This window comes from Canis aureus, chromosome 15, assembly GCF_053574225.1.
Source record: "Canis aureus isolate CA01 chromosome 15, VMU_Caureus_v.1.0, whole genome shotgun sequence".
NCBI classification, from domain to species: domain Eukaryota; kingdom Metazoa; phylum Chordata; class Mammalia; order Carnivora; family Canidae; genus Canis; species Canis aureus.
This window is the reverse complement of record NC_135625.1, coordinates 43,031,592-43,040,612: the sequence shown is the minus strand read 5'-3', so window position 1 is coordinate 43,040,612 and position 9,021 is coordinate 43,031,592.

Sequence of the window (9,021 nt, the reverse complement as noted above, 5' to 3'; positions counted from 1 at the left end):
GAATTCCCTGCCATTGTGTGTAATGACATGGACAAACCACCAAGGTGGTGTCTATCACTCAGGGTGAAGCTGGGACCAGTCCCTTACCTGCACTTGTGCACCACAATGCCCTAGAACCCTGGGGAGGGGAGAGGGTGTGAAGACCCAATGAGACAGTGAACACAGCTCAGCACAGAGCCCGGTGCCCAGGGGGTGGTTAATCTTTGCTTGGTGGGTGAATAGGGTAGAGTGGAGGTGCATTGGAGCCGAACCCAGAGTGGCCAGGTAGATGAAGGGACGCAGATAGGCAGTGACTAAGCTTGTGATAGGTCTTAAGAGCAGTGCGCGTGGAACCTGATGGGTTCTGATGACTGGCACGTCTGGGAAGGTTCTTGCGTGCCTGCACCTGGATGGATGTTCGGAATTGCATGGATGGAGGGGGCTCCAGAAAGGAAGAGAAAGATAGGACCATCCAGACAGAGAGGACCAAGGTAGTGCCAACACCGTGCTGTGAGGGTGGGGGGATACGATCCTCTGCTGGGGCCAGAATGCAGGGATGTGGGAGAGAGGACTAGATGACCAAGCCAAGTGGAGCCCAGGAAGTCACCCTGAGGGAGCCTTTTCATCATTCAGCAGATGATAGAAGGAAGCTGTGGAAGGTTTTTTTTTTTTTTTAAGATTTATTTATTTATTTATTTATTTATTTACTTACTTACTTACTTATGATAGACACACACAGAGAGAGAGAGAGAGAGAGGCAGAAACACAGGCAGAGGGAGAAGCAGGCTCCATGCTGGGAGCCCAACACGGGACTCGATCCTGGGACTCCAGGATTGTGCCATAAGCCAAAGGCAGGTGCTAAACCGCTGAGCCACCTAGGGATCCCCTAGGTTTTGTTTTTTTAAAGATCTTATTTATTTATTTGTTTGTTTGTTTATTGATTGATTCATTCATTCATGAGAGACACAGAGAGAGGCAGAGACACAGGCAGAGGGAGAAGCAGGCTCCATGCAGGGAGCTTGATGTGGGACTCGATCCCAGGACTCCAGGATCACAACCTAAGCTAAAGGCAGACGCTCAACCACCAAACCACCCAAGTGCCCCTGGAAGGTTTTTTAATAAAGGAGATATGGGTTGAATTGGGTTGAGTGGTGTCCCCTAAAGGATGTTGCTGAACTGAGCCTCAGTATTCATGAATGAATGTGACCTTGGGACTAGTCACCCAACTGTGCGGGTAATCTGTGACTATATTATTTGGAAAAAAGGTCTTTGCCAATGGCCGAGTTCCTAAGTGCAGCACAGGAATTAGAGAGTCAATAATATTGTCATAGCATTGCATGGTGACAACTGGTGACGACACTTACCGTGGTGAGCCTGTGTAGTGTATAGACTTGTCAATCAGTATGTCGTACACCTGATCTAATACTACATGTTAGGTCAACTGTATTTGAATTAAAAAAAAAAAAAGAAAAGCAAGCTTTACTGTCAAGAAATGACATTTGATCTAATATCTGAAAGAGAAGCATGGGTTGAATGGCTAAAAGGAGAAGAAGATGGCACGATCTTTGACCTTCTAAACTGTTCTAAATAAATTTGTTCTCCGTTCTACATGAAAGCCCTTAAACAATATGCACATTTATAATCTAAAAAAAAAAATAGATGAGGAATGCCTGGGTGGCTCAGATGGTTGAGCTTCTGCTTTTGGCTCAGGTGGTGATTCCGGGGTCCTGGGATCAAGTCCCGCACACGTTGGGCTCCCTGCTGAGCAGGGGAGCTTCTCCTTCTCTCCCTCTCTTGCTTCCTGCTGCTCCCCCTGCTTGTGCACTCTCTCTCTGACAAATAAATAAATAAAATCTTAAAAAGATGAGGTCATTGGGGTGGGTCCTAATCTGATATGACTAATGTCTTCATGAAAAGGGGGAAATAGGGGCATAGGAACGGCGAGCACATGGGCGAGATAAGGAGAAGATGCGGGGACATTGCTGTCTCCAAGCCCAGGGATTCCCAAGTGACAAGAAGCCAGAAGAGCCGCCTGGAACAGTTCTCTCACACAGCCTGTGGGAAGGAGCAACCCTATGGACACCTCCACTGCAGGCCGCCAGCCCCCGAACTGGTGACCCACACGTTGTTGAAGCCACCCTGCCCGAGCACCTCGCTGCAGCAGCCCTCGGGTCACTACGGCGTGAGAGCAGCTGCTCTGCTCACTCACTGGAGAGGCTAAGCCCAAACCAATGACAATACCAAGTGCTGGTGAGGCTGGGAAACAACCCCGCTTCTCTTACATTGCGGGTGGGAGCACACATTGGTGTGTCCACTCTAGAAAAGCAAAATATACGGATGCCGGATGACCCAGAAACTTCCCTCTGTGTATACACCCACAGTAAGGAGGGCTTCTGTTTCATTTGCACGGAGGGCTGTGTGCACAGCAGCTTTATTCATGGTAGCTTCAAAGTATAAACAACCCGTGTCCATCGACTTGAGGATAGATAAATAAGTGGCCGCACAGTTATACCATGGAAGGCCAGGGAACAGAAAAGGGTAAACCGCCGAAACATGCAACCCCGTGGATAAGTCTCATAGACACAGTGTGAAGTGAAAGAAGCCCTGGATAAAGGGCTGCATGTTGTGTGATTCCATCCGTACGAAGTTAATCCAGGCAAAGTTAGTCTAAGGTGACGGAGGGCAAAAGAGTGCCTAGCTCTGTGGTGGGGGCTACTGACAGGGAGGAGGCAAGAGGGAGCTCACCACGGGCTGAAAACGTTCCCTGTCCTGACATGAGTGGTGTCACACGTTGTGTGTGCAGGTTGGGGCAGAGATTCGGGGTGCTGTTGCAAACCATCCGTACCTACTAAACCAGAATCTGCATTTTAGTAAGATCGCTAGATGACTTGAATGCACATTCAAATTTAGAACTAGTTCTGAAGAAAGACTCTGGACTCCAGCGGGCAGTGGGTTGGGTGTGAAAAGGAGAGGAAGTGGAGAGCACTTCCGGTTCCAGAGAATGGGTGAATGGTGATGCCATTAGCTGGGAATAGAGATGCCAGGAGGGGTGCTGACTGTGACATCTGATGGCGCTGTCCAGGTGGCCTTGTGTTCACTACTTGTCTGTCATAGGGGAGAGGTTAGGGTCACTGGGTTAGAGGTTCAGTGTCATTGGCAGGTGGGTGCTAGTTGAAGCAAGGCTGAGACCACAGAGGGAGAAGTGATCAACAAAAGTGATAGGAGAACAGGAGAGCAGTGTCTAAGAAACCAGGGAAGGATGCAACCAGGTCACATGCTCCAGGGAGTTACATTCATGACGGGAGTGTGATGATGGGTTCTGCAATGTGGGCACAGAGTTCAAGGTGAGGAGTGAGCAGGGAAGAGGCCCTGACCACTTCTTCTGGCAACTTGGCTATGGAGGGAAGAGAGTGGGTCATCCTGTATTCGTGGCTTATGGATAGTCCACAGGCTGTGCGGAAGGAGCTGGTGGAGAGCACGTAATGGAGATTTGAGAAGAAAGGGATCATTCATGGCCCTATTTTCTGAGGAGGTGAGAGGGGATGAGCTCCAGGGGATAAACCAGAGAAAAAGCATTGTCGAGAGGGTTGTGTAGACAAGTATGAATGGTAAGGATGGGGAGGAAGCTGCGGATGGTCAGCCTGGTCATTTCCATTTCTTCTGCGAAGAAGAAGACAATGGCCTCTGTGGGGAGTGACAAAGGAGAGAAGAGGGGGCAATGTTTGAGGCAGAGAAGACACAGGGGTTATCCAAGGACTCAGAGGGCCCAGTTCAGGTTGAGTGGATAAATGAATTTTATTCCAGCATTTTCTAAGAATCCAAATGTAAAACCTGTTCCTAGTTTTCTTTTCTCTGAACACCTTGGCTTAATATTGTGTGTGTCTCTCTCTCTTTTTTTTTTTTTTTTTTTTTTTTTTTGAGAGGAAGGCCAGCGTGCCAGCGTGGAGCCATCCAGAGGCTTGATCGCATAACCCTGAGAACTGGCACATAACCGACTGAGCCACCCAGGCACCCTGGCTTATGGGCTCTTTTATCTCTTCAAATTCAACCCTCGAAAATGCGATGATTAAAACAATATGTTGCCTTTATTTGTAAACCTTGGAGAGGAAATAGGAATTCTTGAGCTCAATATTCACCTTTGCTGTTAACTCCTGACATTTGGACGAGTATTAAAGGGGAGAGAAGTGAAAGCTCTCCTCAAATACTTGAAGGGATTCACACAGCAAAAGGTTTTAAATAATTTTTGCATTTCAACAGAGGGCAGAGCAGAGGCTAATGTTACCCACTCTGGGGACATGGCCTGTTCTCCACGTGGAGCAGAGAAGCGGCCCTGCGGGGCACGCTGTCTGGGGAGCCATGGGCCTGGGAATGTGAGGGTAGGCAGAGGAATCCAATTCACCCATTGGTTGGGCGATGGAAAGGAAACTCCTTCGGAGCCTAAGATTCTCTAACCTTCCATTTGCCTGCCTATTCTACCTTCCACATCCATACCTCATGGATGAACTTTCCTGGCTCAGACTTGGACACCTGCAAGATGTGGCACTGTGCTGGACAGTTCAGACACACGGGCGAATGGGACAGCCTCTGTCCTCAGAGGGCTCAGGCACTGGTGGACACTTGTTGGCTCCTTCTTTCCTAAAAGGGATTAACGGGGCAGACATGGAATAGGGGGCGCCTCTAGGGCTCAAGCTAGATCTGGGATGTTAGCTCTAGCATTGTGGTTAAAGCACAGACTCTAAAGATAGGCTTTTGGGTTCCATCCTATATGCGTTGGCTTACTGGACATGGGTCCTGAAGAAGTTATTTTTTCTGTCAGTGCCTCAGTATCCTCATCTGTAAAATGTTGATTGTGCCGATGGCACCTAACTCTGAGGTTGCTGTTAGGGTTCAATATACTCAGAAGAATGTCTGGGACATTCAGTGTATTTTAGCTATTTATATTATTTAGTGCAGGCGGCAGCTTTTATCTTGGGAAGCTTTATTAATTATTAATAATGTTTCTTTAAAGAACACAAATCAGTCTCGTTGCATAAACGCATAATAACAGAATGGGGTTGAGGGAACCAGTTGAAAATCTTAGGGAAGAAAGGAAAAATATAAAGATGGATCTCTCTCCCTTTTACTTAGCAGCTAAAGTGAGTAATAATCATCACCAGGGAAAAAGATAAAAGAGGGGCTTCTAGGGGCTAACTCCTGGGCTAGGGTTTCTGCTTGCTTCCAGAAGGCCCTCTGTCCCACGGCCACTTTCCCATACATCTGAGGAAGCAGCCGGACCTCAGTGTGAGTGCACACAGGACTCTGGGGTGCAAGAAGAAAAGACAAGAAGAGCCTGAGGAGGAGTCACAGCTCGGACACAGCCACCCTGTCAACAGATGTGTCTGTGGCAGCAGAGGAAGTGGCCCTGGGTGGCCACAGAGAGGCAGTCTCTGGATGCTGCCCAGAGCACTATGGGTTTTGTTTCTACAGTACCGGAGGAATAGGATGGCTCATTGGTTGCCAGCCTGGGAATATTATGGTACGCATCTAACTCACGTAATTACTATTACTTCTGCACTGCAGGGGTACCTGCTGAGTCACCGGCAAAACCAGGCACCTGATGGTTTTCTTAAGACCAGGTTTGGAGTTAGGCAAGTTGGGTCTGAATTCTGCCCTATTAGCTGTGTGACCTCAGGGAAAGTTAGGTAAACACACTCAGACTCAGTTGCCCCCTGTGGGAAGTCAGAGTAACAAGGCTTTTATTGTTAGAAATAATGTCATGTAAATGATTAGCAGTGCTTAGGGCATAGCAAACTGTCAGTAAGTAAATGATCATTATTATTATCGTTTTTGACATGAGGAGCATCTAGAACTCCTGTAGATGCCCCACATCATCTGTCCTCTTACCAGGAGGAAGGAAGCCCCTCCAGCTGCTCAAACGTTCTCTCCAGTGTTCTCAGCTGCTGTATGGGCTCAGGGGCTCCTCACCTCACTGCCCTCCTCCTATCACTCTGTGCGAGCAAATGCCTTCAGACAGCACAATCTCATTTTCTCCTTCTCAGCTCGATGAGATATATTTCTCTTAATATATCATAGGATCCAGGGGGATACCTTAGATGGTGAACCCTGACATAGGCAGGACTTTCATCTTTTCCCTCTATTGGGTTTTTGGAAATCCAGGGCCAGAGCTGCCACCTAATTGGGGGTGATTTGGGGCAAGGCCTCTATACTCACTGACCACTGTTCATTCATGATAATGTTCCCCTCTGTGTCTCAGAATTTTTTTTTAAAGATTTTATTTATTTATTCATGAAAGACACACAGAGAGAGAGGCAGGGACACAGGCAGAGGGAGAAGCAGGCTCCCTGTGGGGAGTCTGATGTGGGACTCAGTCCCAGGACCCCAGGATCATGCCCTGAGCCGAAGGCAGATGCTCAACCACTGAGCCACCCAGACGCCCCTCAGAATTTATTTTTTTTAATTATTAAAAAAAAATTTTTTTTAATCTTCAAAGGTTTCCTATGAGAATTTTGATACATAAGAGAAATCAGGATCCTGGAGATGAAAGATACCTTGAACACCAACTTACCCAATCTCTGTACTCTTTGCCTTCAGAAACTTAAGCTCACAAAAACTTAAAAATAAAAATACCATATGATCTAGTAACCTCACTACTGGTATTTACCCAAAGAAAATGCAAATATTAATTCAAAAAGACGTATGCACCCCCATGTTTATTGCAGCATTATTTACAAGAGCTAAGACATGGAAGCAACACAAGTGTCCATCCATAGACAAGTGGATGAAGATGTGGTGTATACATACAAGGGAATATTAGGCATAAAGAAGAATGAGATCTTAACATTTGTAACAATGTGGATGGACCGAGAGGTGTTATGCTAAGTGAAATAAGTCAGACAGAGAAAGACAAATACCATATGATTTCACTTATATGTGGAATCTAAAAATCAAAACAAATGAATAAACAAAAACAGTCTCATAAATGCAGAGAACAAACTGGTAGTTGGGGGGATGGACAAAATCGGTGAAGGGGAATGGGAAGTACAGGCTTGCAGATACGGCATGAATAAGTCACTGGGGATGAAAGGCACAGTGTAGGAAGTATAGCCAATGGTATTGGAAAGTATTGTATGATGACAGACAGTAGCTATACTTGTGGTGAGCACAGTGTAATGTATAGAGTTGTTGAATCACTGTGTTGTACACCTAAAACCAATGCAACATTGTGTGTCAGCTATACTTCAATTAAAAAATAAAAGGATGGGGCGCCTGGGTGACTCAGTTGGTTAAGCGCCTGCCTTAACCAACTCAGGTCATGATCTCAGGGTCCTGGGATCATGCCCCTCATCAGGTTCCCTGCTCAGTGGGGAGTCTGCTTCTCCCTCTCCCTCTGCCTCTCCTTGCTTGTGATCTCTCTCTCTCTCTCTCAAATAAAGAAAAAAAAATTTTAAATCTTAAAAAAAAGGAAAGTGAAGCTTGATACAGCACTTTATTTTTACTGAATCATTTCACATTTGCTCTCTCCTGATGGTGCTTCAAGAGAGATATTACCAGTGTTCTTGTTTATGGATAAGGAGATTGAGTAATTGAGTACAGCATCACGGTTAACAGTATGTGCTCTGGAGCCAACCAGCTAGGGCCAAATCCTGGCTCTACTATTTATGAGCTGAGACCTTGAGTAAGTGACTTAACTCCCTTCGCCCACTCCCTCTGTAAAGTGGTGACAATGCCCAGTGCAATGGAAATGCTGAATTAATGTCAGCTAGTCTTACTGTTATCCCTTAAGCCGGTATAGGGTAGACTCGTTGATTCTTCCACACATGGTTATGGAGCCCCTATTATGTGCCAGGCACCATGCAAGGTACTAAAGATCCAATGGTAGCCAAACCAGACTCTGTCCCTTCCTTTACCGAGTTTAAAGTTAGTGGGAAGACATGTGTCAATCAAAACCATCACACCAACTTAAAAGTGTACTTAACAGGTGTTCTGAAAGGAGGCACAGCTGGTGTCATAATGACATGGTAGAGCTAGTCGAGAGCCCCAGAAGGGCCTCCTTGACAAGTGAAGACCACCTTGGTGTGGATGAATGAGTTGGAGTTAGCCAGACTAGGGCCTGGTCCAGAGGACAGTTAGAATGGGACAGAGCAGTGCGGGCAGGGGCAGCAAGGACAAAGGCCCAGTGGAGGGACAGTGCTGACAAGTTGCAGCTGGAGCATGGTACCAGGTCACAGCTGGGGGAAGACCAGCCGGTGTTAGGAAGAGCCTGATCATTCAGGTCCCCGTAGGTCAGATGGAAGATCTTTGTCCTAGAAGTCAAAAAGGAGGATGGTAAGCTGAGAAGTGACAATAATCATATCTGTGCTTTGAAAAGATGAGTGTGACTATATTGTGTAGGATGGTTTGGCGGGTGACAAGAAGGGATGCAGGCACTGAGCAGTAGGAGGCCTTGGGTCACAAGTGCACAGGCCTGGCACTCAGATGTCTGTGCTGAAGATGAAATGAGGGCCTCCTTGGCAGGATGATTATAGCCACGGTCATGGGGGAACAGACCTGGGGAGATCGTCTAGAGCCGCGCTGTCCAATACAGTAACCACGAGTCACCTGTACCTCTTAAACAACTAAAATGTGTCTGATCTGAATTGAGATGGGCTCTAAATATAAAATACACACTGATTTTGAAGCATAAAATAATGTGAACTATCTCAGTACTTTTACGTCGGTTGCATGTTGAAATAATACTTCTGGATACCCTGAATAAAATAAAATAAATCATTAAAATTCATTTTAAGTTTCTTCAACGTGGCTACTTGAAAATGTAAATTACATAGGGAATTGGGATTTGTGTTTCTTATTTGGCTTCAGTCGAACAATGCTGATGTAGAGTGAGAAGAGAAGAGGGTCCAGAACCCAGCCTTGGGGAAGGACCATGGTCAGAGCCAAGGTTCAGCCAGCCCCTTAATTATTGACTCACACCTGGGTGGAGAGGATGGTGGAGGGAGTCTGCGGGGTGGGTGTGGGTCGGTGTGGAATGGGGACTTGGAGCGG